At 34.3% G+C, this 26658-nt stretch overlaps 2 long non-coding RNA genes across 2 annotated transcripts in view; one reads left to right on the top strand and one right to left on the bottom strand.

Annotated features, from left to right (window-relative positions):
• The window catches only part of LOC141555179 (uncharacterized), a 73194-nt gene extending 50405 nt beyond the window's left edge, over positions 1-22789 (bottom strand). The window contains exon 1 of the long non-coding RNA XR_012486086.1: positions 22714-22789. This is a non-coding gene — a long non-coding RNA (uncharacterized LOC141555179). The remainder of the gene's footprint in view (positions 1-22713) is intronic.
• Positions 1-26658, top strand: part of LOC141555180 (uncharacterized) — a 204516-nt gene that overhangs the window by 49008 nt on the left and 128850 nt on the right. The window lies entirely within an intron of this gene.

Below are 26658 nucleotides of genomic sequence, written 5' to 3'. Positions count from 1 at the left end.
AGAAAAATCAGATCAATGGATCCTTTTTAACATTTGTTTTTGTAAGACTTTATGTTCCAAATTTTTCTCCCTTTGTTACCTCCCCTCTCCCTAAGTAGCAAGTAATCTTATATAGGTTAAACATTTGCAATTTTTAAAAATATATTTTCACATTTGTCATGTTATATAAAAATATCATATTAAAATGAAAAAAACCATGAGAAAGGAAAAACAAGCAAATAAAAAGTGAAAATACTATTCTTTGATCCATTCAGTTCCATAGCTTTTTCTCTGGATACAGATGGCAGTGATATGGTCAACTATGTAGATAGTTTTCCTAATACTAAATCAACTGTACATTCCTGGTATAAATTCTACCTGGTCACACTATATATATCTTGTGCTATATTTCTATAATTGCCTTGCTCATATTTTCTTTAGATTTTTTTTGCATCAATATTCATTAGGAAAATTGGTATATAATTTTCTTTTTTCTGTTTTGGCTTTTCCTGGTTTAAATATCAGTACTGTTTTTATATTATAAAAGAGATTTGGCAGGACTCCTTTGCCTATTTTTTCAGACAGTTTATATAATTTTGGAATTAATTGTTCTTTAAAGGTCTAGTAGGATTCACTTATGAATTCATATGACCCTGGAGAATTTTTCTTAGGGAGTTCATTAATGACTTATTCAATTTTTTTTCCAAGATGGAGTTAGTTAGGTTTTCTCTTTCTTCCTTTGCTATTCTAGGACATTTATATTTTCATAAATATTATTCAGTGTCATTTAGATTGTCATACTTATTGGAATATTATTGAGTAAAATATTTCCTAATGATTGGTTTAATTTCTTCTTCATTTGTGGTTGTTTCACTCTTTTCATTTTTGATACTGGATATTTGGTTTTCTTTCTTTTCAATCAAATTGTCTGTCTTATTGGTTTTTCATATAACCAGCTCCTCCTTTTATTTATTAGCTCAGTAGTTTTGTTATAGACTCAGGGTTTTGTTCTTTTCTTTTAATTTCAATTTTATTAATCTCATCTTTGATTTTTAGGATTTTTAATTTGAGGGACTGAACTGGGAATTTTAAATTTGTTCTACTTCAAGTTATTTTTAATCTCATGCCCAATTCATTGATTTGCTCTTTTTTTTTATGTAAGAAGTTAGATAAATACTTTTCTTCCCTAAGTAGTGCTTTGTCTGTAACCCAGAAATTTTGGGATGTTGTCTCCTTGTTGTCATTTTCTTTATTGATTCTATTGTTTCTATGACTTGTACTTTGACTCACTTTATCCTTAGAATCAGATTATTTTCCAATTAATTTTTAATCCATCTTTCCACTGTCCTTTGTTGAATGTAATTTTTATGCATTATGATTCAAAAAGAATATAATTGATATTTTTGTCTTTCTACATTTGATTTTCAGGTTTTTATGCCATAATACATGGTCAGTTTTTGTGTAGTACCCAAGATTGCTAAAAAAAAAGGCATATTTATTTCTGTTCTGATTCAGTTTTCTCAAATGTCTATCACAGTGGTCCTCAAACTTTTTAGATAGGGGGACAGTTCACTGTCCCTCAGACAGTGGAGGGCTGGACTATAGTAAAAACAAAAATTCACACTCTATCTCCGTCCCTCAGCCCATTTGCCATAACCCGGTGGGCCATATAAACATCCTCAGTGGGCCACATCTGGCCTGCAGGCCATAGTTTGAGAACCCCTGGTCATTCATATCTAATTCTTCTAATATCTATTCATCTCCTTAATTTCTTTCTTATTTATTTTTTGACTGTATTTATTCTGAAAGGAAACAGTATAGGTCTCCCATTATATAATTTTGCCCTTTTTTTCTTTCTATAACTCATTTAACTTCTCCTTAAAGAATTTGAATTCTATACCATTTGATACATATCTCTTTAGTACTGATATTACTTCATTATCTGTGCTATTTTTTAAAAGATGTAGTTTCTTTCCTTAGTCTCTTTTAAATAGATCTATTTTTTATTTTCTTTTATTGGATTTCTAACATGGCTTTTTTTTTTACTCCAGCTGAAACATAATATATTCTTCTCCAGTCTGTTACTCTGTGTGTCTCTATACTTCAGATGTATTTCTTGTAAAGAATATATTGTAGGAGGTGAAGCCAAGATGACGGAGAAGGCACACGCAACTTTCTAAGCTCCTCTCATGCCCTCATGACCAATTATTAAATTCAGCCTCAAAAATAAGCTTGATTGGCAAAATTCACGAAGATTAGAAGTACAACTTACCAGCCAAAGATGATCTGGAAATTTGCCAGAAAAGGTTTGTACTGAGCAGCCAGAACAGAGCAGCACAAGCAGGGAGATAGGAGAGACTAACATCTGCAGCGGACCAGGGACAAGGGTGATCTCTGTGGCTAGAAAAGTTATAGAGACGACTCTGCCATAGGCTGACTGCACTGCCTTGATTACAAAGCAGTAGACCAGCAGATAAATTAAAGCCAAATGTAGAGGATACTCTAAAAAATGCCAGAACCTAACAAAATCTGGCTATACCCACCCAAAACCGGAAGTGACTCAGCACAGACCACAGCATAGCTGTATAGGTGCATTCCACAGCATGGGGCTCTAGTAGGAAGTCACAAATCTGCATGGCACCAAGGCAGCCTCTAATCTGCCAGTGGGGGAGGGGCTCAGCCTGGGGCAATAGAACTTCCAAAGTGTGACTGTGCTTCCCTGGGCAGAGCCACTTCCAGTGCCTTGTGGGACTATTCACTGGGCAACTGCTAATACCCACAGCCCCACAGTGGGCTTTGGCTTGGGGTAGTGACACTTTCACTGCTCAGCCTCTAGCCCCAGAGCAGTTGCTAATCCGCATAGCAGGATTCTTAGCAGGGCACTTCCACAGCTCAACCCAGGCCACTTCTGGTGGGGAACTTTTCCCCAGAGCACTCTTCTTTGTAGCCCTTTGGCAGGACAGCTACTGTCCATATACCTATCCTTGCTTTGCAGAGAAAGCTGGTAACATCCTTGCTGTAAAGGCAGACCCTACAGGCTTTTTAAAAAATGAGTATAAAAATCAAAAGGACAATTGATAGCTTCTATACAGAAAGAGAGCCAGTTTTCAACCCCGAGGAGACTAATAGCAGACAGTCTCCAGACAATTGTTGGTCCCCAACACAAAAGGCTCTCCTAGAAGAGACTATTAAAAATCTTAAAAGAGAGTTAGAAGAAAAATGGGGAAAGGAAAAAGAAGCTATGGAAGAGAGTAACAACTTCCTGAAATGTGAATTGGAAAAGGTAAAGAACTCTTAGGAAGTTCAGGGAAACAGAATTTGTGAATTGGAACAGATAAAGAACTCTCAGGAAAGTAGGATTTGTGAATTGAAAAAAAGAAAATAACTCAATAAAAAAAAATTAATGAAATGGAAAAAAATTCCATAGAACAAAACAACTTATTTAAAAACTCAAGTGGACATATACAAAAAGAAGTAAAAAAATCTAATGAAGAAAATAATTCATTAAAAATCAGAACTGAACAAATAGAAATGAATGATTCATTGAGACATCAAGAATCAGTCAAGCAAAAGCAAAACATGAAAAATTAGAAAAAAACATTAAATATCTACTTGGAAAAACAACACACATGGAAAATAGATCCAGGAGAGATAATCTGAGGATTATTGGACTTCCCAAAAATTATGATGAAAAAAAAGAGCCTAGATAATATTTTACAGGAAATCATCAAAGAGAATTGCCCAGATGTAATAGAACCAGAAGGTAAAATAGGCATTGAAAGAATTTATCAAACACTTTCTGAAAAAGACCCTAAAATAAAAATTCCAAGGAATATTGTGGCCAAATTTCAGAACTATCAGACTAAGGGAAAAATATTACAAGCAGCCAGGAAAAAAAAAAAAACAATTCAAATGCCGAGGTGCCACAATAAGGGTCACTCAAGATCTGGCTGCCTCCACATTAAAGGATTGAAGGGCCTGGAATCTGATATTCCGAAAGGCAAAAGAACTTGGAATGCAGCCAAGAATAAACTACCCAGCTAAACTGAGCATTTTCTTCCATGGAAGAAGATGAACATTGAATGAAACAGATGAATTCCATTTGTTTCTAAGGGGAAAAAAAACAGATTTAAACAAAAAATTTGATCTCCAACCATAGGACTCAAGAGAAGCAGAAAAAAGTAAAAGGAACTCTTGAGAACTGTATTTCTGTTGTGGATATACATAAAGACCACATGTATAATTTGATTTTACTTATATAACATAAAAAAGGAAGTAGAAATGGAAAAGGGATAGTGTCAGAAAAAGGGAAAAGGGGAGATAAAAAAAGAGAAACTACATACCACAAAGAGGCAAAGGAAACCTATCGTATCTGAGGGAATTTAGAGAGGGGGAGGAACGTTGTATGGATCTTACTCTCATCAAAGTTGGCTCACAGAGAAAATAATTGACATATTTGTTTTACAAAGAATCTTCTCTCACCTCATTAAAAAAGTGGGAGAGGAAAAGGGAAAAGGAAAAGAGTAATAAGGGAAGGGTACAAGAAAGGGGAAGGGATTGAAAGGGAGGAGGGAGGAATCCTAAAGAGGGAGAGCTGTGTGACACAAGTGGGGCCCATAAGTTTAATACTGGGAAAGGGAGTAAGGGGGGGCAAGAAAAAGAAAAGCATAATCTGGGGATAATATGATGGCAGGAAATACAGAATTAGTAATTTTAACCATAAATGTGAATAGGATGAACTCTTCCATAAAGCAGAGGCGGATAGCAGACTGGATCAAAAGTCAGAACTCTACAATATGTTGTTTGCAGGAAACACATTTAAAGCAGGGAGATATATACAGAGTAAAGGTAAAAAAGGTTGGAGCAGAATCTATAATGCTTCAGTTGAAGTAAAAAAAACAGGGGTAGCCATCCTTATTTCAGATTAAGCAAAAGCAAAAATTGATCTAATTAAAAGAGATAAGGAAGGAAACTATATCTTGCTAAAAGGTACTATAGATAATGAAGCAATATCAATATTAAACATATATGCACCAAGAAGTATAGCATCTAACTTCCTAAAGGAGAAGTTAAGAGAGTTGCAAGAAGAAATAGATAGCAAAACTATAATAGTGGGAGATCTCAACCTTGCACTGAGAGAATTAGATAAATCAAACCACAAAAAAATAAGAAAGAAATTTAAAAGGTAAATAGAATATTAGAAAAATTAGATATGATAGATCTTTGGAGAAAACTGAATGGTGATAGAAAGGAGTATACTTTCTTCTTAGCAGTTTATGGAACCTATACAAAAATTGACTATATATTAAGATATAAAGATCTCAAAATTAAATGCAGGAAAGCATAAATAGGTAAATGCTTTCTTTTCAGATCACAATGCAATAAAAACTACATTCAACAAAAAGTTTGGGGTAAAAGGACCAAAAAGTAATTGGAAACTAAATAATCTCATCTTTATACTCTGTAGAGCATATAAGCTAGGAGCCTCAGCCAAGATTCATTCAGAGAGATTCAGAGGGCAGAGAAAACAGGTGAGAGCTCAAGCTCTCAGAACCAAGAAGAGAGATAGGCCTCTAAGAAAGCTAACTGAGCCCCAGGAAAGGAGACAAGACTTTGAAAGAGATAATAAAGGATTTGGACTTCAATCCCTGGCTATTTGTGGGGTGATTACCGACTGAAATGAAGGCTGCTCCCAAGAAACCCCCAAGAAAATGGAACAGAGAACATTACAAGGTAGGAAGAGAGAAATAGAGGAGATAGTTATGGGCATTACCAGTTACTCCCAAGTCCTAATTGGTGGACTGTTCTTTTAATGGCAAATCTAGATTACCAATTAATTTGATTAGTGCTTGGTGACATAATTTAATGAAGAGGTTTACTAAATTTTCTCATCGGTAATCTGTTCTTTCTGAGGGTTACATTTATTTATAAGTGATTTGTGAACAAATGTTATTTACTAAACTGTGTCATATATAGAAAAATGATGACAATACAAAATCAATTCATTTATATCAAGGTAATAGACTTATTTTCAGTACGGAAATCAGAAGAAATTTATTTGGCTGTCCAATGGGATCATCTAGGTTACAAAAACCAGTGGAGAAATTTTTGCATAAGAAGAGATCACTAGTTAGACACCTAATATAATTATAGATGAAAATCATATTATTACATTATTTAACTTTTTTCATCATTCAAATCTCATTCCCCTTTTCCTATTACTCAATTCCTTTTTCTCATCTCTATCAATTCTTCCATTCCAAAATTCCAGCCAAATGCTATTTGTAAATTTCATTGTATCATCTAGAATAAGAAATAGATTGAGTTTCATCTTAAATATTTTCCTTCCCCAATCTTTCTATCTTTTGTGTCCCCTTGAGACCTGGCTCCCCATGATGATACCACCTCCCTGGCCACTATTTCTAGCACAGGATATACATTCACTCATTTAAGTTCACTTGAGAGTTGAAAAACTCCTTGTCTGTGGAATACTCCCAATAACCACTTCTAGGTACTCCCTCCTTCCTTGAAATTTTTTAAATCCTCATCTTCTATCCAGTCAAAATCCTGATAAGCCATTGTCAACAAATTTCTAGGACAGTTCTTTATTCCTCGATGAATTTTGTACCTGGTTCACAATCTTTCTTTCCTCTCTAATTCCTGTCCTCATATCAGGAGACTTCAACATACAAATCGATGCAAGTATCCTAATGTCCTGGCTCTTCAAACTGCTCATTTCATATAACCTACTCCTTCACCCTTCCTTAATCCTTCACAAAAATGGTCATTCCCTTGGTCTTGTCATTACCAATAGAACTTCCATCTCCATGTTCAAGAAATGTGAAATTCCAAATCCCATGCCAACACCTACCCTTCGTCTACTCTACAGCCTCCAAACCCTCAATAAATTGGTGCTTTCAGTTCAAATCAGCACCCCTGAATTTTCCTTCTTTCTGCCTCTTGACCTCTGGTGTGTTAGTTCAAATCTATATCATTTTCTTCAGTCCCTTGCCTGTACTTTATATTACAGATTTTGCCTTGCTAAAACCTAGCCTTAATTCACTTCCAACATCAATAGTCTTCCGTTCTGCTCACATGCAGCTGAATGAAGGTAGAGAAAGCCACAAAACTGTTCTGATTGAGTACACTACAAATTTATATTAAAAACCCCAACTGGGCTTTTCTTGCTGCTAGGCAATCCTACCATACTTCTCATATTAACTCATTATTCCAGTCTTTATAATGCCTCTTCAAAACCCTTAAATAGCTGTCATGACTCTCCTTCCTCCTTCTCCAACTTGGCTTGTATTATACTGAAAAAAAAAATTGAGGTCAATTGCTAAGACCTCTCCTTTTCTCCTTATATTGCTCAGAAGCCTCTGACCATTTTCCTTCACCTTTGTTTCATATGAAGAGGTGGCTTTATTCCTTACCAAGCCTTAACTAGTATTTTTAAATGTATATGCCCCAAATAATTTGTAATTGGGAAACATTTTTATTATCACAAACATTTTCTAATCTAAAACAGAAATCCTTAACTAGTATTTTTAAATGTATATGCCCCAAATAATTTGTAATTGGGAAACATTTTTATTATCACAAACATTTTCTAATCTAAAACAGAAATCTGCATTTATGATCATTGTTTCTACTAAAAGAACAAGCAAATTAAGTAACTTTAATCAAGGAAATTATGTACAGTATGGATAAAATCAGAAAAGCCAGAGTTATAAATGAGCTATGATATAATTTGCAGATGCTAGGAAAATATTTTCTAAAGGCATTAGAGGAGAACACAGAGAAACACTGAACATTTAATTATTGGACAGCTGTTTGAGCTCTGGGAACATAAGGATAGGTTTAGGCGTGCTATAGGATTTAAAATGTGCCTTTGGTTTGCTCTGCTGTTTGCCAAGAATCTACCGTGGGGATTGTACATGTGTGCAAAAAGATTTACTTTCCCAGGTTTCCACCATTTCCTCTTTTCCTCCTTTCTTGCCCACCTCCCTTTTTCCTTTTTACGTATTTCTCTTTCCCCTCCCAGTTCTTCCTTAAGAGACTCCATCCTCTAGCCAATTTTAGATTATTCATGATGGTTGAGGAAATTGTTGGCAGTGATTAGATCCAAAACCAGTTATGATCTTTGGAATGTGTAAATTGGACATAGAATAAGGCTCTGTATATATTGGAATAATAAACTTTTCCCCTTATATTAATCTTTCAGTTAATATGACAATGTACTTTCTCTCTCATTGAAATTTTCTTTTATTCGTCAAATGATTAGTGTCATAGTTTAAAACTTTCCTAAAATTTTTCATGTAAAGTATAGATGAACTATATAGAATTGTATTGCTATTATAATAGTGATTTAAAAACTACTTAGAATTCTGGAATTTGTAGTTCAGAAGAACAAGCATTCCATTCTCAACCCTGAGAAAAAATTAGGACTATGATAATTCCTTGAATTATACCTGGTAGATTTTCTTGGTTTGATTTCATTTTGGTTTTACTTTTGAGACTTTATCATCACCTCACCCAGGTCATAAGTACAATGGCTACTCATGGGACTGTATCCATCACTGATTGGCAGGAGAGCTTTTATTTCTGATTGAGTTTGACAACTCCTTACTAGAAAGCCCTGTTCTCCTCTGTCTCTGTATCACTTCACTTCCAACCTAGACATACCAGATTGGTGCCAGACTTGATTGGCTTAACCTATTACAGTGCATAACTCCTAAACTCAAGAGATCTAGCAGTTTCAGCCTTCTATAGAGCAAAGACCACAGGCAGACATCACCATGCTAGACCATGCCTAGAAATTTTTACAGGGACACATTCAGTGTATGAAACATTTATTGAGAAGAAAAAATAAGATAGCAGACTAACAGTGGTGTAGAAAAGTGACTGTCCCTTGCCCTATCCATGATTCAGTGATCTTAAGATGAGGTGATACAGGCATTTTAAGAAAAAAAAAAGAAAAAAAAACAAAAGAGAGAAGAGAGAGAAGAGAGAGAGAGAGAGAGAGAGAGAGAGAGAGAGAGAGAGAGAGAGAGAGAGAGAGAGAGAGAGAGAGAGAGAGAGAAGAGAGAGAGAGAGAGAGAGAGAGAGAGAGAGAGAGAGAGAGAGAGAGAGAGAGAGAGAGAGAGGAGGGAAGACTATCTTTTGTCTCTTTTTTTGTATTCAGCTGGCTTAATAAATGTTTATTGACTAACTTCCAAAAAGTACAACTGAGCTGTGACACTAAAGAGTGAGATCATAAGATTTTAAATCCCTGTAGGCATTTCAGAAGAGAAGACTTAACCTATTGCTTGTATCTATTTCTTCAAGAACTAAGGAAAGCAGGTCTGTTCTTTCCCCATCCACCAGTGCCTTTCCAGTAATCAAAACCATAACATCCTGTACTCACCTTTTCCAACTTAAATGTTTCCAGTATCTTAATTTCTGGCTCAAACATAAAGAGGTCAGGGTTAGCTAGAGTTAAACCTAATTTCAAGAGCAAGAGGCAAACTTTTATCCAAATATTAGGAATTTTCTTAACTGAGGATTTTGAACTATTTTGATTATGCTATTAAGTTTTCATCTAATATAAATATCACAAAACATAGAGGAGAAGACCTCTTGAATCTGAAAAAGACATTATATTGCCCCGGGCTCAAAATGTAAGCTAATTGTATTAGGATATAACCAAATCTACTGAGAGACAAGGAATGGGGTAAAAACTAGCTACCAAAGGAAAGATCATACCTTAAACTACTCACAGAGAAGAGATAAGAAAGATCTGGGAAGGATTCATGTCCATACCTATCTAGCAAAAGTTCATTTACCAGAGGAATAACCACAGTGACACCTATATCCATTGGCATTATGATGTTTTAAGATATTAAGGCAGTCAGCAAACATTTATTAATTTCCTACTGTGTACCAGGTACTACATTAGATCCTAAAGACACAGATATATATATATATATATATATATATATATATATATATATATATATATATATATATATATATATATATATATATATATACAGAACAAACTGGTCCCATGAAAACGCTTATATTCTATTGTCATTGGCAACATCTGTATATATTTATATATTTAGAATAAATATAAAATAAATGCAAGGTATTTAAATATAAGGTAGTTAGGAAGAAAAAATCCTATTAGTTGAGCAGATCAGGAAAGGTTTATTTAGAAGATGATCTTTTACTGATGTCTTAAAAAAGAATTTTAAAAGATGATGATTAGAAAGAAATAGATTCTAAGAAGAGAGGATAGATATCATAAAAGCATATATTTCCAATAATGGAGCAAAGATCTTAAATATGGAGTAGGGGGAGGGAGGAAAATGTAGCCGGTGTAAGGGTGGTGAACTGAGGAAAAGAACAAGGGGTGAAAGGTGTGGAGGTCATGATGAGAATAAAAAACAGGGTTATATAGGTCAACTGTCAGGAAGAGGGAGAGTTATAATAATGAAGTATTATGATCTGATAAATCAATTATAAATTAATAAACATGGAAGTTTAACACTGGAGATGATGGCAAAATCATAGTTATGTGATCATATGTATAGATAGTTGAGGTTTAATGGAAGAGTGAGGTCATGGGAAATAAATAGATTATAAAACTGGGAATTGAGGGTATTTGAAGAAATCTCAATATATATTTTGATTTTTAATAGTATAAAGACTGGAGTTGAGGTAGACAGAAAGACAGTGAGGTTTTGTTAGAGCTAGAAAGTACATAATAGTTAACAATCTTAATTGGTTAGTCAATATAAATCGAATGAACTTCAAAGGAGATGATGCTGATAGTGTTAGAGGGATCATCCGAAAGTAGCAAAAGAGAGCAATATTTTTCATATATATCTTGTTTTTTCTGATTCTACCACAGGCTTTTATCTTACACTTGGACTAATAAAAGAGCCTACTGGTGGGTCAGCCTGCCTCAAGTCTTTCCCTACACTAATTTATATTCCATTCATTCACCAAAATGATTTTCTTAAATTGCCAATCTGATTATGTTATTCCCCTACTCAATTTGGTAACAAACCCCTCATCATAGAACACATCTGTAGGATGGTCTAGTGGGTTGTTCAAACTCTTTTATTCATTAAAATTCATCCCAACCCTCTTCTTGGATTTCTCAGTATGAATATTCTCTCTTCTGAGATATTGTAACCAAAAAAATCTATTATTCTCTTTTATTTTGTTTGTTTTTTGCTGAGGCAGTTGGGGTTAAGTGACTTGCCCAGGGTCACCCAGCCAAGAAGTGTTAAGTGGCTGAGGGCAGATTTGAACTCAGGTCTTCCAGACTTCAGGGTTGGTACTTTATCTACTACACCAATTAGCTGCCTCTATTGTTCTTTTATTAGCTCTTAGCCCCTAGCCAGGGGCAGTGCTCTAACTTATCAGTAATAAATCATCTTCTTTTCCTTTCTGATGTGATTCACTTGCTTCCTCTTAATTACATTAAAAATAAGTACACCTAGGCTAGCAAATAATTGTGATTAATACTGTATATAAAGACAAAGTAAATAACTGAAAGCTATAGAAAATAAACTTCCCATATTCTAGAAAAAAAGGCATCCAATTCTGACGAAGGAGCCCAAGGAAAGAAAAACTATCAAAGTTTCTCCCCTGACCATCCTTGTGCCTGGTTGGTTCACATAACTTGCTCCCAAAGTCCTGACTCCTGCCCTAATGGTGGCTGCCTTTACCTGAACTTCTACTCTACCAGATCCACATTTCTTTTTCATGGCTTCTCCTTCTTCAGCTCTGAATGTCTTCTACACCCTTTGTCATGATTTGAGTTCCTTTTTGAGTCTTGATACTACCTGAACTTATATGAACTGCCTTACTGGGTACCAATCTTTGCTCTGAATTTTACCTCCTCTGGAGAGGTGGATGGGGTATTCAAAGAAGGCTTTGGTGTGAAGATTTGCCAAGTCCATTTCAGGGCTGCGCATCTACTTTTGTTGTCCACCTTTCAACCAACAGTCAGCTGGGGTTTGAAGAAGCTGTAGCTTTCAGCAGATATGCTAATCCAGGTTGAGGGTTGACAGGTTGACAGACCTTAAATCTTTGGCTTAGAGGAATGTCTATCCCAGTGTATGAAGACTTCCTTTGGCAGGATGGGTGGATGAGAATATTTTGTGAGATCAATTTAGTTCTACAGTCCCACCCTCTGTAGAAGTTGTCCAATCAAAAATCCAAGTTATGTCAAACCCATGGGGCCCACTCTCTGTGAAGATTATGGGCAGTCCAACTGTGTCCTATCCGGAATCCCAGCCATGTCTCTGAGATTAAATTTTCCCTATAAATATCCTTATGGCCTATGGCATCTTTGCTGAACCACCTTTTGGGTCAATTCACCATGACACTGCCTCCATGGTGTCTTTCTCTTCCCCCTTTCTCCTTGCCACGAAGTGTCTCTTTTCTGATCTTCTCACCATGATCCATGTTTTCTTCTCTCTCCCAAACCCTATCATACTTTATGATGTTTCTTTCCTCCTTATAGCTAACTCACTCTTTTAGGGTGCTAAATCCCTTTTAGGATTTAGACTGTCAGCTAAAGACATGTACCAACCTCTTGTGGTATTTCCTTTCTCCTAGGTAATAGTGGGTTCCACTAGGGAACTTCCCCTTTTATCATTAATTTTTAAAACCCTTTTCTTGTTAACTCTATGTTCTCCCACTCTATTTCATATTTACCATTTATGGTGTCTACAGTACCTCTTCATTTTGTCTGTAACCTCCTCTAAATAAACCTACCTTTTACCAAAGAGAATGGCCATTGTGAATTCTTCATATTACTGAATTCCAACATCTGGTGCCTACAACCACATCATTTGCTACATCAGCCACATTACTAGGAAATATTTAGAGCTAGGCAAGAAAATACCAAGGTCATTCACTGTATTCCAGGCCATCACCAATCATCTTAACTTTTATCTTGACATTAGACTTGGGTGGTTCTGGAAGAGAGTCAGACTGATGATTTTGTGCAGCTTTTCCTCACTTAAACCCACTTCACTCACTTGCAAGTCAAGACATCATCCTGTGATGTCATTGGTCCTTTTTGAAAAGGAAAGATAAACAATACCTCCTCCATTTTAGGAGGTGGGAGAACACAATAATCCTTGCAAGCTAATGCTTGTAAAATGTGTCATTACTTTTGATAACTCTTGCTGGTAGAAAACTTTGTTGTCTCATTTGAGAGACTCTTATCTAAATTTATGGTGACTTTCTAAGACATTTCTTTTTTCTTCTCTTCAGGCTAGGTTATAATCAGAAAATGGGCATCTGCCCAATAATCATCAATGAATTTTGATTTTGGGGAATCTTTAGACTTTTTCAGAAACTAAAATACTTCCTATTAATACAAATAAATGAGAATTTAGGGAAAGCAAGGGAGAATATCTTGGGAAGTAGAGTGTTTATAAATACTTAATTAGGTCTCTAAAAATAAATTTTTAATTTTTAAAATTCTTTCTGCATTATTACTACTTTCTCCATCATTTCTTAAGTCTATACAATCAACTACAACAACAAAAAAGTCTGAACATTTAGCAATTAACTCCTAAATTGCCCATGGATTGGCTCTAGCAATCAATCAGTAAACACTTGTTAAGCTCCTACTATGTGGCATATACTATACTAAGTGCAGGGGATAGAAAAAAAGAGGCAAAAACCAAGGAACTCATTAATTTTAATAATCACCATTGATTTTAAGCATTGAGGACAACTAATACAAATTCATGAAAACAGACAGTGAAGTATATAAAGAATAGCATGTAGGTCAGTGTAGCAGAATTATAGAATTTGTGGTGCAGAGAAAAGCGTAACAACATTGAAAAGACAGAAAGGGGCTAAGTTTTGAATAACTTTTAATACCAATTAGGGGACTTGATATTTGATTCTAAAGGTAATATATGACTATTGGAGTTTATTGAGTGGGATAGTGATGGTCAAAAGTCACCTTGACAGTTAAACGGAAAGTAGATGGAATTGAGGAAGAGAATTGAGATGGGGAGGCTAATTAGAAGGCTATTTTAATAGATAATGATAAATGCCTGCACTCAAGTAGCAGCTGTAGGCCTGCAGAGAGGGGATGTATGCAACATATGTTTTGAAGATCAAAGCTAACTAGATATAATAATAATTATAACAGTAATGTTGATTGTTGGTAACAATGAGCATTTAGATGGTGCTTTCAGGTTTGTAAAGTGCTTTATAAATATTATCTTATTTGATCTTGACAACAACTCTAGGAGATAGGTGTTATTGTTATCTTCATTTTACAGATGAGGAAACTGAGGCAGAAGTTAAATGCCAACTACAGTCACACAGGTGTGAATGTCTGAGGCTAAATTTATCTCCTTATGTCTACTACCTTATCTACTACCTAGCTGTGTCTGTGAAGAGAGAAAGTGGAATAAAAAAAGACACCTAGATTGTGAACCTAGGTGACTTGGGGAGCAAAGTTGGTGAATTCTATTTGTACATGTTTAATTTGAGATGCCTATAGTAAATCTAGTTTAAGATGTCTAAATTTAGTTTGTATTGTAGCAATTAAACTCTGAAGAAGGGCTGTGGATGAATATGTATGATCTGGGAATCACTTTATAGAATACAAGCTGAAGAGCACCACAGTGAGAGGAAAAACTAATAGAGAGGCCAGGTTAGACTTGTGGCATATCAAGGAGCAGTGGGCATGATATGGGGAAGGAACCAGAGAGAATTTTCTGAGAACTAGATGAAGGTTCTGGCTCTGCCATTTCTTCCTACCGATGTACTTCCATGTTTCTTTAATTCTCTCAGTTCCAGTTTCTTCATCTACAGATGACTTCTATGGTTCCTCCCAGCTCTAAATCTATAGTATATGATCCTGAAGTATGATAATTCAAATAGACAGGCTTCTACAAACAATATTCTTTAGAGACCACATTTTTATAGTTACATAGTTCACTAAAAATGCCAAGAATACAAGATTTACATGGTGCCTTATTTTTATTAAGAAAAAAAAAATCCGATTCAGTTGAGCAAAATTCTTGCCTTAAAGGTTTTTCTCCAACAATGTCTCTCATAAATATATTGAAATAACATAGTATACATTAAAATATAACAGAAAGAATTTTGTTAAATGACATTTTCAGTATTAGTAGAAGTCAATGAGACACATCAGTATGTCATGGAGTGTCATGGGGAATGTTCAGTTTACAACCCAAATGGTAAAAAATTTCCTACCTGTAAAGTTCTCAAGATACTCTTGTTTACAAATGATATCCTTCTGATTGTTTCATCTGAAATAATGAATGTCCTCCTAAATCAGATATAAATATATATATATAAAAGCCCTCTAAAATTTTTAGTATAACTATTTACATAGGAAAAACCAAGTTAATGAGAAATCCTGTTGTCTAGGCCATGATATGCAGTTCTATGGATAGCCCATGGAGGTAAAGACTCAGCATATCTGTCTAGAACTGACCCAGGGAGTCAGTAATGAGTTTGGCCTAGTATAGAATAAGAGGATTGTGAGCTGGATTCTTTCTAAAATTATATACTACTTTTTACCCCCTTCAGTTTCTCCTCAAAAGAGAGACCCATTTTTTTCACATCAGTTTTCTTCTAGAGAAAAGTCATGCAATGCTATCATCCCCAAAGAATTATTATGCAAGACATCCAACATGCAAGGGAAAGGTGTATGAATTGGTGGGAATAAACTACAGGTTACTATCAAGAATTATTCAGGAAAATCAACATAAAAAAGTTATCATCAGAGAGGTGTGTAGCTAGAAATGGAGGTGAACTGGTCATGTAGCAAGGGAGAGGGATATCTAGTGGACCACCCAAGTGTTACATTTGTATCCATGAAATGTCAAGATATGCAGATACTGCTGCATCTTGGGTGGACTCCAGGGGAAGGATGTAATGGAAGAAGTAGAGGAAAGTGCACAGGGTGAGAAGCATAGATGGGCTGTGAGCTGTACTTTTGGAAGCACTTACATTGATGAATTTATACATTCATCAAAACACTGAAGTTTTATTAGTTTTAACAACTAAATTATGAAATTTTTATAAACCTAAATGTCATTCTATTAGCAAATGCAGAACTTCACCATAATTCTTATGTAAAGCTAACTCAGATATATTTCAGTAAGTTCATTTGTTCAGTAATAATTTATTAAACACTTGTTATATTTATGGCATTGTGAAAGTAGAAATTTATTCAAAATTTTCTTCATGTCAAATAATTTACATGTCTTCAGACCTGGCATATTTCAGAGATCCAACATGGCTACAGGTAGCTTATCTGTCTCCTCTTCTGATAACAGGACATTAGGCTATATTTATGTTTAGGGAGGCATGGGAATGATATTGGAATCCATATAGAGCAGAACTAAAAGATGGCCCTCAACTATATGGTGTGGGTTTTCAACAGCATCCAATAATTATTTTATGGTGTTCTGACCAAGAACTTATTTGTTTTTAGCAGTGCTATTGTATGCACTCTTTTAAAAGTCTTTCCTATTATGAGGAGTTACCAGTTTACCTTAGATTGAAGATCAAACTTTCCCTTCTGGATCTGCTTTGACTTGAAAGAGGTAACGATTTACAAGTAAGCATATTACTTTAGAGCATATGCCCTATCTTTGTAACTAAGAGCTACTGGGCAGATGGAATTGGGAAGAAGAGATTTAGGGAATGAAGAAAGAGATCTTTTGGTCCTTCAATCTTTGTTAGAATTGATTTACTTAAATTTGTGGGAGGCAGGCTTATAATCTTCAGTCCCTGGTTCACTAACTAGACTGCTGCTCTGCCTTATGAATGGTATTTGTATTACTTCTTTCTGACTTTGAAAATTAGAAACAAAAAGAGGATAACTTATGTTGCATTAAATTGTAAAAAACAAACAAACCAGAAAGTTTTAAAAAGTTAAAAGAATTCTTTTTAAGTATAGGAGTCCCTTTTCATTGAAACTCTAGTACTTTTAACATTCTAGAAATTGCCCACTTTACAGAAGCAGGAATGTATAGAAAACTAGTGTGGAGAAATGGAAGAAAAAATATAGCTTTGCTATGAAGCTATTCTTTAAAGGATCTTCCCATGCCATTGGGTATTATTAGTGTTAGGATATTCTTACAAATTTTATTTCAGGTTGCTTTTTCAGAATTGTCACTTTGTAACACTGACATGCAAAAGTAACAAGCTGGTATACATATGCTGGATAAGTGCAATTACCGCAGTACAACTTTGATATACACATTTTTAATTTCTGGAAAGATATAATGTTGAGTTCACCAATGTCTTATTGTGGCAGGTAAGGGCTAGATTTTGTAAAGGTGTATATAGGAATAGTAAGTACCACTGAGATCCTTTGAAAATGGTGAGAAGGTTTCCTTGGCAGAAGGACAGAAGCCATGGTAGAGAATCTGTCATGTAAGAGGTCTCTCATCCCAGAGGAAGTTATTAGAAAGCTGGAAACACCACATATCCATAAAGCAAACTGATTTAAAGTCTATTTATTTACCCTATTGTCATGGTAACAGAAAAAAATTTTGACTTATAAACGTGGAGAACTTTAATGAGAAATTGTAATGCAAATAAAACATAACACCTTCATCTACTTATTCAGTCATCTGAGAGTTATATTTTGTGTATTTGACAATCAAATGGGAAATTGCATTTTGTAACATGAGCTTATTTATATCTGTATAAATGTTTGTGTTGCAATTATGCATATATACATATTTAAGATATAATTGTGCAGAGAACTTTTGGTTAGAACCTGTTTAAAAAATATGGGAACCACCCATCTTAACTAACTTGGAACATTTAAGACTTAATGGAATGATAAATGCAGGAAGCCTCGTCAGAGATTGTCTAGAGCATTTAAAACCCTAGACACCAGAAATATTTGTTTCTTAATTTAGTCTTATATAGAACATTTTTCTTTCTTTCTGTGAGGTCTTTTTTCACTTATATTTTGTCTGGACAGGGTGGAGCTTCCGATTGAACTCTATTTCTGGTTGCAAGGAAAACGAAGTGATTGAAGACTGAAACCAGTGCTGCTCTGAAAATGAAATGAACTCTAGAGACTAAAACACGTTAACTCATTTGGCCTGGGAATGAACTTCAAGGGCACACTCCTCAAGCTAGATCCCTAGTGGTCTTGTGCAATGCTTACATCAAGCTACCAAGCTAAATTGAAATAATGCCTCTTCCATTTCTTTACCAATGGTAACCATTTCATGGCCTTTTAATGCAAATTGACACTGAAAACGTACTGAAAGTTGTATTTAGCATAGTTGCATCAATGATTTCAGTGAGTTTTTAACTAGTTTAAGTTAACCTCTGTAGACTACAACCCTTTAACTTTTTTTTTGGGGGGGGGGAATTTTGGTGTTAATTTCTTAATGTCCCAGGTTTTTGAATTGGTACTACACATTCTGACTTGCTACATGTTGCTCTACTTTATATTCATGGTTATGATATTGAAACTGTAGGACCACACACAGACAGCAAAGTCTCTGGCCACTTAGGCATGTAAACAGTCTGGCTTTTTACAAAGTGGAAAGTATTCCTTGTGCACTATTTTAACATGATCAGCATGTTAAAACTTGGTGCACAACTGTGTCAACATATTTTGGTGCTAACCAGCAAACATAGAGAACTCCTTAGTAACACATAAAATATGAAACTAGTTTGTTTACTACTTGATTTGAGCAGTACTTATATTATTGAGATAGGAAATGGGCAACAAAATTAGTATGATTTTTCACATCATTTATTGTTATCCTTTAAAGAAATAGGTACTAAATCAATGGGGAATCTGCTTTGGAAAGCACAAAAATACATTGTATGCGATTTTTATAATTAACTCCCAATTTTTTATATTTGTTTTTAAACCTCTTTCCTGAATTGTCAACTGTGTGCTGGAGATGTCTATACCTTTTCCAACTTAGCATGTCTAAAATGGAAATTACTGTCTTTTTTTCTGAAAATCTATCCTTTCCTATAAACTTAGCATTTCTGCCAAGTCTTCTATTCACCCAGGTTCCCAACCTTGAAGTCATGCTTGATTCTTCTCTCTCTTTTAACCCCTACATTTTATTGGTTAGTAGGTTAACCCAATTCTATTTTCCAAATATCTCTTGCACAGTTCCCTTCTCTTCATTGATAGGCCCACCAACTTAGATCAGACTCTCACCATCTCTTGTCTGAACTACTGTAATAGATTCCTAATTGATCTCCCTACTTTAAGCCTCTTATCTCTGTGATCCATACTCTACAGAGCAGCCAAATTAATATTTCTAAATATAGATCTGGGAGCAGCTAGGTGGCTCAGTGGATACAGCACCAGCCCTCAAATGTAGCCTCAGACACTTAACACTTCCTGGCTGTGTGGCCCTGGGTAAGTCACTTAACCCCAGTTGCCTCAGCAAAAATAAAATAAAATAAAATACAAATCGGATGATGTTACTTTCCTATTCAGAACTCTTCAGTGACTCTCTATTGATTATATGATAAACTACAAAACCTTTAACGTGATTTGAGGTTATCAAGTATCTGGCACTCAACTACCTTTCCAGTCTTTTTTCATCTTCTTTCCCTAGCTTGTGCTTGCTGCATTGAAAGCAGGAAATTCTAAGCACAGGGATTCCAAAATGGCTAACACTCTGTCTTGAAATGCCAGGAAGGCCTTGAAGATCTAACACTCTGCATTTTTGCCAGTAAGCTTGGGAGATGGAGTTTAGTGCAGGAACAAAGGAGATTTTATGTGAGAGCAAGCAGGGCTTAGTACGCCATTCCACAGTATAAGAGCAAGTGTAAATGTAAGACCCTCTAACTAAGGTCAAAGATGAGTCAACTAAAGAAACAGATTAATATTAAAAACTAATGCAAATATAAAGAATCTCCAAAAGAAGGAAAGAGTAAACTTCTTTATACCTTTAAAAAGAGACTACAAGAAAAAAGTTTTCTTTAAGAACTACATGTGTATTTAGTAGAAATAAAACAATAAAATTTGAAAAATTGAATAATTTTTCTTGAAGAAAACATTACAAGGAGAATAAATAACTTATAGGAGGAAGTGACAATCCTTATCCAAGAAATGCACTCTCTAAAAAATAAAATAGACCAAGTAGAAATTAAGGACTGTTTGACCCAACAAGGAATATTAGAACAAAACCAAAAAGTCAGAAAGATATCTATCAAAAACAACTAAACTATTAAATAGATTAGGAGAAACAATTTAAGTTAAATCACTGACTTCCCTAAAAATCATGATTAAAAAACACATTGCACATTAAAGAAATCATATAGGGAAATTACCCATATTTATTAGGAAAATAAGGCAAAGATAAAATGGATCTGCCCATTATCTGAATGGAAATACTAAAAGATAAGTCCCATGAATATCATAGCCAAAATCCAGAATAGATACAAAGAATAAATAATATAAGCATCCAGAAAAGGAGCAGCAATTCAAGTACTAAGGAGCTATGTAGTCAAGATAAAGAACTTTCTTCCAAAAGGCATTAGATTTATAATTATAAATTATAAATATAAAATAAGTAAAATCATAGTGAGGTAAAATATGGATATTTATTATAATAGAGGTTTTGGGGGATTACTGGTAAAAAGATCAGAGCTGAATAAGACTTTTGAAATACAAACTTGAGTCCAGAGAATGAGAAATTGGAAAGAGCCAAGAGCTAATATTCTAATAGTAGAATAATACTGACATGTCTCTTTGAACCTTACAATCTTCAAAAAAAATATTGAGGGATTTAAATAACAAAATTAGAGGTCTTAAGGTTAGATTGATTCTGTTCACAGAATTTTAAGAGAAAAGAAAGAAGGGTAAGATGAATATTTTAGTACAGAAAGATCAAACTTGCTATTTCTTAATATTTGGGTTTGTAAGAAGAATGCAAATATGGAAGAACAAGTTGGGATGGTTGGTGTCAATTGAATCTTACTCATCTTAAAAGAGACTTGAACACACACACACACACACACACACACACACACACACACACACAGATTTTGGTCCAGAAATACATCAGATAAAAGAAGAAAATAAACAGGTATGAATAAAAGTTTGGGGCTAAGAGGAAAGCTATACTGGGACGAAATATGTATAAGTGAAACAAACTTCTTCATCCTAATGAGACATGAAGAGAGAGGAAAGAAAGGCAAACAACCAGAAACCAGGAAGTTCTTTAGATAACCTCTTAGACTATCAGAGAATTGCCAAACAAGTGGTGCTATATGAACATAATGGAATATTATTGCAACAGAACAAATGATGATACAGGGTCAAATGAACAATACAACAGTGTAAAATATTATAAAGAAAAACATCTGAGAAGGATTTAAATTTGTGACCACATCTTCAGAGAACCTGTTTTGAAACATGTTACATATCTCCTGACAGAGAGCTGATGGATAGAAAGGTATAGAAATAGACATTTTTGACCACTAAAATTTATTTTGGATTTATTTTGCTTGACTATGCTTATTTGTTGAAATATTTTTGGGATTTTTTTTCTTTTAGTTTTTAGTTCAGAATAGTGTGTCAGTGGAGATAGAGAGGAATAGCTATAGTAATGCTTTTTTTTTTTTTTTTTTTTAAAGGAAGAGAACCATTTGTTTAAATGCACAGAAGAGAACAGAAAGAATTTTTTCCCCTGAGGCAATTGGGGTTAAGTGATTTGCCCAGGGTCACACAGCTAGGAAGTATTAAGTGTCTAAGATCAAATTTGAACTCAGGTCCTCCTAATTTCAGGGCTGGTATTCTATCCTGCACCATCTAGCTGTCCTGAACAGAAGGAATTTCAAAAGGAAGAATAGAATATTAAGGCAGTTTTGAAAATAGTATGTAAGATGGATCGTATATCTTTTTTAAAAATCTAATGGTATAAAATGTTGATTCATGGTTTTATGAAAAATTCTACTTTTGTGTTATATTGTATTTATAGAAATTCTCCTTTCTCTGTGTGTATATATAAATATATGTGGGGGATGTCTGAAATTTTTAAGTTTTAAAATCTCCATTCTTTACTAAAAAGAAAATGATGAATTTAAAATAATCATCCTAATGCAACATGGAATTATATAAAGGACCTTTTGAGATAAGAATTTGTAAACAGGAGAGACAAACCTTCTCCCATCTCCTGCCTGGAGATAAAGACACAGTACCAGCTAGTGTCTAAAGGCTGAAAAAATACTACAGTTGCTCACTGAAGGGCAAGCACATTGATAAGTAGATTGATCAGTCTGAGACATTGTATACTAAGAAGAGCCTAGCAGACCAACAATCTGCATAACAATAGAATATATTGTCCATCCTCAACAGTCCAGTAAGTCTGCCTAGTGCAGCAACCAGCCCAGTCATCTGGATATCAGCCTGGTGAGGGTCTGCAGCATTAGTCTGATGAAGAACTAGTACAGCTAAAGGATGCCTCAAGGCAACTTCAAATTGACCCTTTCAGACAAGCTATATCACTCTAAGAAGACTAAGCCCAGCTGATATATGTTCCCGAAGAAACATGATCTTGCAGTGAATGATATATAGATCTTACAAATAGGAAGAAGGATGTCAATACCCTCGTCTAGAGTTGTGAGATGTCTTTACTTTATACATGTGCTCTTTGTACTTAAAATGTGTGCTTTTCCTACCCCACATCCGAACTCTGGTGTATTTGTGCAAGTATTTACCTTGTTGTTGTTCAGTTGTAGCTGATATAAGCCCATGGAGGTGATCTGTGGGATTTTCTTGGCAAAGATATTAAAGTAGTTTGCCATTTCCTTCTCCATTTTGCAGATGGAAGAACTGAGGTAAACAGGAGTTAAGTGACTTGCCCTGGGTCTCACAACTAGTAAGAGGCCAAATTTGAATTCAGATCTTCCCAACTCCAGAATTGATCCTCTATCTGCAGTATAATGTGAATGCTCATAGGTGTTCCCCTAGAGTTGAAAAAAAATGCCTGTAAGTGCCTTTGCTAAAGAAATGGTTTTACTGGCTGATTATTAGTGAAAAGCATATAATTGCAATTATAAGCTAATGTCTGTGAAGATAGTTTTCCACAGGATTAAGTCTAGAATCCTAAAAACAGTAATATCCATCCCTTTGAAGATTGAGCCTACCTTCTACCTATGTAAAGGTGAGTAGGAGAAGTGAGAGAAAAATTGTCACATTTGTGCCCAAATAAATATCACTGAAAAATAATTATCAAATACAATAACAGTAGCTAGCATTTACATAATGCTCAAAGGTTAACAAAATATTTTGCAAATATTATCTTATTTTGTCCTCATAATAACCCTTGGAAATAGATACTATCATTATCCCTCTTTTAAAGATGAGGAAACTGAGGCAGAGATAAAATGACAACCAGGGCCACATAGCTATAATTGTCTGAGGTTAGATTTAAACTCTATTCTTCAGTTACTCCAGTTTCAACTCTTCATCTACTGTACCACCTAGGTGCTGACTGAATTTGTAATTAAATGTATAGTATTATACTTTTTTTTTTCCTCAAGGGATTCTAATGTCTGGAACACCAGAATTACTCCTACTTTTTTCTAAAGTTCCGTTACCTAGGTTATAGTAACAGTGCCTCTACCAGGAGAATCCATAATACCTATTAATAATTTGATAAATGGAAAATAAAATCACCTTAAGAGAAATATGACTTCTGGTACAATGAATTTGAACTCTGATCTTGAAGTCTTAGACATATGATGGAATTTAATGAGAATTAGAACACACAGTCATAATAAGATCTTGAGGTTTTATGGGAGAACCCTAAAATGAGAACAAATGATTTCTGATATCACAAGATTTATGATGAAACCTCATTTACTTTACTCATTAAGAAATCTCTTAAGACTTTATTTAATATTAATTTACTCTTTTTCTGTTCACAAGTTTATCTGATATCTCTGAGAAAAGATTTAGACTCATAGCATTTGTTTTCTTGATAAATTTTATATTTTTCAGGCATTTACATTTTTAGTGGTCATAGTAAGTAAGTAATCATACTTTAGCAAATACATGACAATCTTATGTTCCAAGTCTTTCTAGCTTAATTTTTCAACTTTGGCAAAATACTGTGAAGAATAGGAGTACTCTCCAGTCAAACTGTATTTTGGGAATGGAGAGGGGAAGAATTTTACAGAATTTGCATATGACCTTATAAGATTTATCTGGGTTTTATTCTTTCTTTTCTATTTTACTGATGTTAATTGTTTTTAGGTGATAGTAGTTTCTAGATATCAACTCTACCTCCCAACTTCTTTCTCCACTATCTTTGATCCTTACTTTGTGACAAAGAAAAGTAGTTAAAATTGGTTTTTACAAGAATTCTTCAGTTTAGTAAAATTGGTATTCTTGCTTTACTCATAGGCAGCATTCTGTCTCCAAATGTTAGCACTAACTGCCCCCACCCAGTGACCTGGAATATACTTCCTTTTCACCTCAGCCTCTTAGAGTTAATTTTTTTCCTTCAAAACACTAGTGCCACTTTCTACATTAAATCTTCCTTGTTAATCTGAGCTGCTAGTGCCCTTCCTACTGTACATCTTATCTTATAGTATATGTATATATTCAACTATTCCCCAATCATTTGGTTACTTTATTTCCACATTTTTACTAGCATAAAGTATGACACAAATCATTTATAGTAAAATATACTAGGCTTTAATACAGTTAAGTATTGACTTTGATTCAGTTCAAAACAAGTTGAAAAAGTTTCAAAATAGCTATAGCCCACAATAGGTAATGTTAAGGCCTTCTAGAGAGACCCTCTTGGCACAAAGGACAAGCATGTGAGATAAGAACCTATTGTTCTTAATTCAGTATTTGTTTAAATATGCTAAACTTATTTCAATTAGTCATAATATTTTTTATTTGTGTGAACCAGTTACCTTGGGTAACCCAAAGAGTGATATAAATCACATAGTTAAAAAAGGAATATTATATACTAATAGGTAATATAGAAAGAGAATATATATATATATATACATATATATATATACATATATATATGTCAATATATGATATATACACAACCTAGAAGTAGCTAGAAATGCATCATCAGGATGCTAACTAGCATTTATATCCAGTTATTTTGCCATTCTAAGCTTCAATATCTTTACCTGATTTGAACAGAACATCTTTAAATTCCTTTTTAATTTTAAGTCCTGAGACCTATGTTTTCAAGTGTTATAGAACTATAGATTTAGAGCTCAAAAGTACTTTACCAGGCATATGGTTCAGTCACCTTAATTTACATATGAGGAATCAATCTGACCCACAAAGAGGTTAAGGTTAAATGAATTTCTCATGGTCACAAGTTATTAAGTAGCAAAACTAGTATCAAAAGTCAGATTATTCGACTCCAAATCCAGTAGTTTTCCAGAAATTTGTAGCAAAGTTATGTATTAGTGATCCAAAAAAATTGTATTAAAATTCTCATTTGATTACAGGTATTACATAACTGTCAATGACATACTATATCATTGAGTGTCAGGCTTAAACTTAGACCTTAAAAATGTTTTCAAATAAAATGCCATCATAAAAACGTTGTGAACAAGCTAAATCTTTTGACTCCTGAATATAGCTAGTATGATAGACTTTCTTGATTAACAGCTATTTTTGTTTTGGTCCCCAATATATAACTTGACAGCTTTGATATAATCATTCAAACATATATTTGAGAAATATCTAAAACATGAGCCAAATAATTATTTATAGTTTCTTTTATCTTTAATACATTGCTACAACCAGCTGGGATAGTTACATAACCCTTTATGTCCTTGATGTTATCAGCATGGAACATTGTGTTGCAAACTTTATTTTCTGTAGATCTCTCATTTAATGGTCAGTTGTGATGTTATCTGCTTCCTTTAGGGAAATTGGTTATATATCTTTAGGTCCCTGGCACATTATATATTTCACTATCAATTTGGATAGAATATGAATATGCTAAGTTATGAGAGGGAACACTCTATAGTTTATGATAGGATGGCATTTATGTAGACATTTACCAATTAAAATGGTAATTGGCTTATTGGACTTTAATATCAATCAAGTTTATTGGAATTGGCATCAGGAGGAAAACTGAATCTATATTTTCAGGTGATAGTTGTGTTTTATGACATAATTAGACATAACTAACACTATATAATGCACAAATTTGTTGAACAGTTTACAATATTACAAGTTGTCAGGTAAGTATTATTTTTTAAAGAATGCATATATTCTGCCCAAAGGGCTATCAAAGTATGCATGATTTTTGATCTAGCACTGTCTCTATTGGGTCTGCATCCCAAAGATAGCATAAAAAGAGAAAAAAGACCCACATGTGCAAAAAGTTTATAGCAGGTCTTTTTGTAGTGCCTAGAAACTGGAAACTGAATGGATGCCCATTAGCTGGAGAATGGCTGAATGAGTTATGGCATATGAATGCTATAGGATATTATTGTTATGTAAGAAACAATCAGCAGGATGATTTCAGAGAGGCCATGGAGAGACTTGGAATCAATGCTAAGTGAATTGAGTAGAACTAAGAGAATACGATGGTATACAGCAACAAGATTTTACAATGATCAACTCTGATGAATGTGGCTCTTTTCAGCAATGAGGTGATTCAAGCCAGT

Source organism: Sminthopsis crassicaudata, chromosome 2, assembly GCF_048593235.1.
Source record: "Sminthopsis crassicaudata isolate SCR6 chromosome 2, ASM4859323v1, whole genome shotgun sequence".
In the NCBI taxonomy this organism is placed as follows: Eukaryota; Metazoa; Chordata; class Mammalia; order Dasyuromorphia; family Dasyuridae; genus Sminthopsis; species Sminthopsis crassicaudata.
The sequence above is the reverse complement of the archived record's forward strand: the minus strand, read 5'-3'. Positions and strand labels throughout refer to the sequence as shown.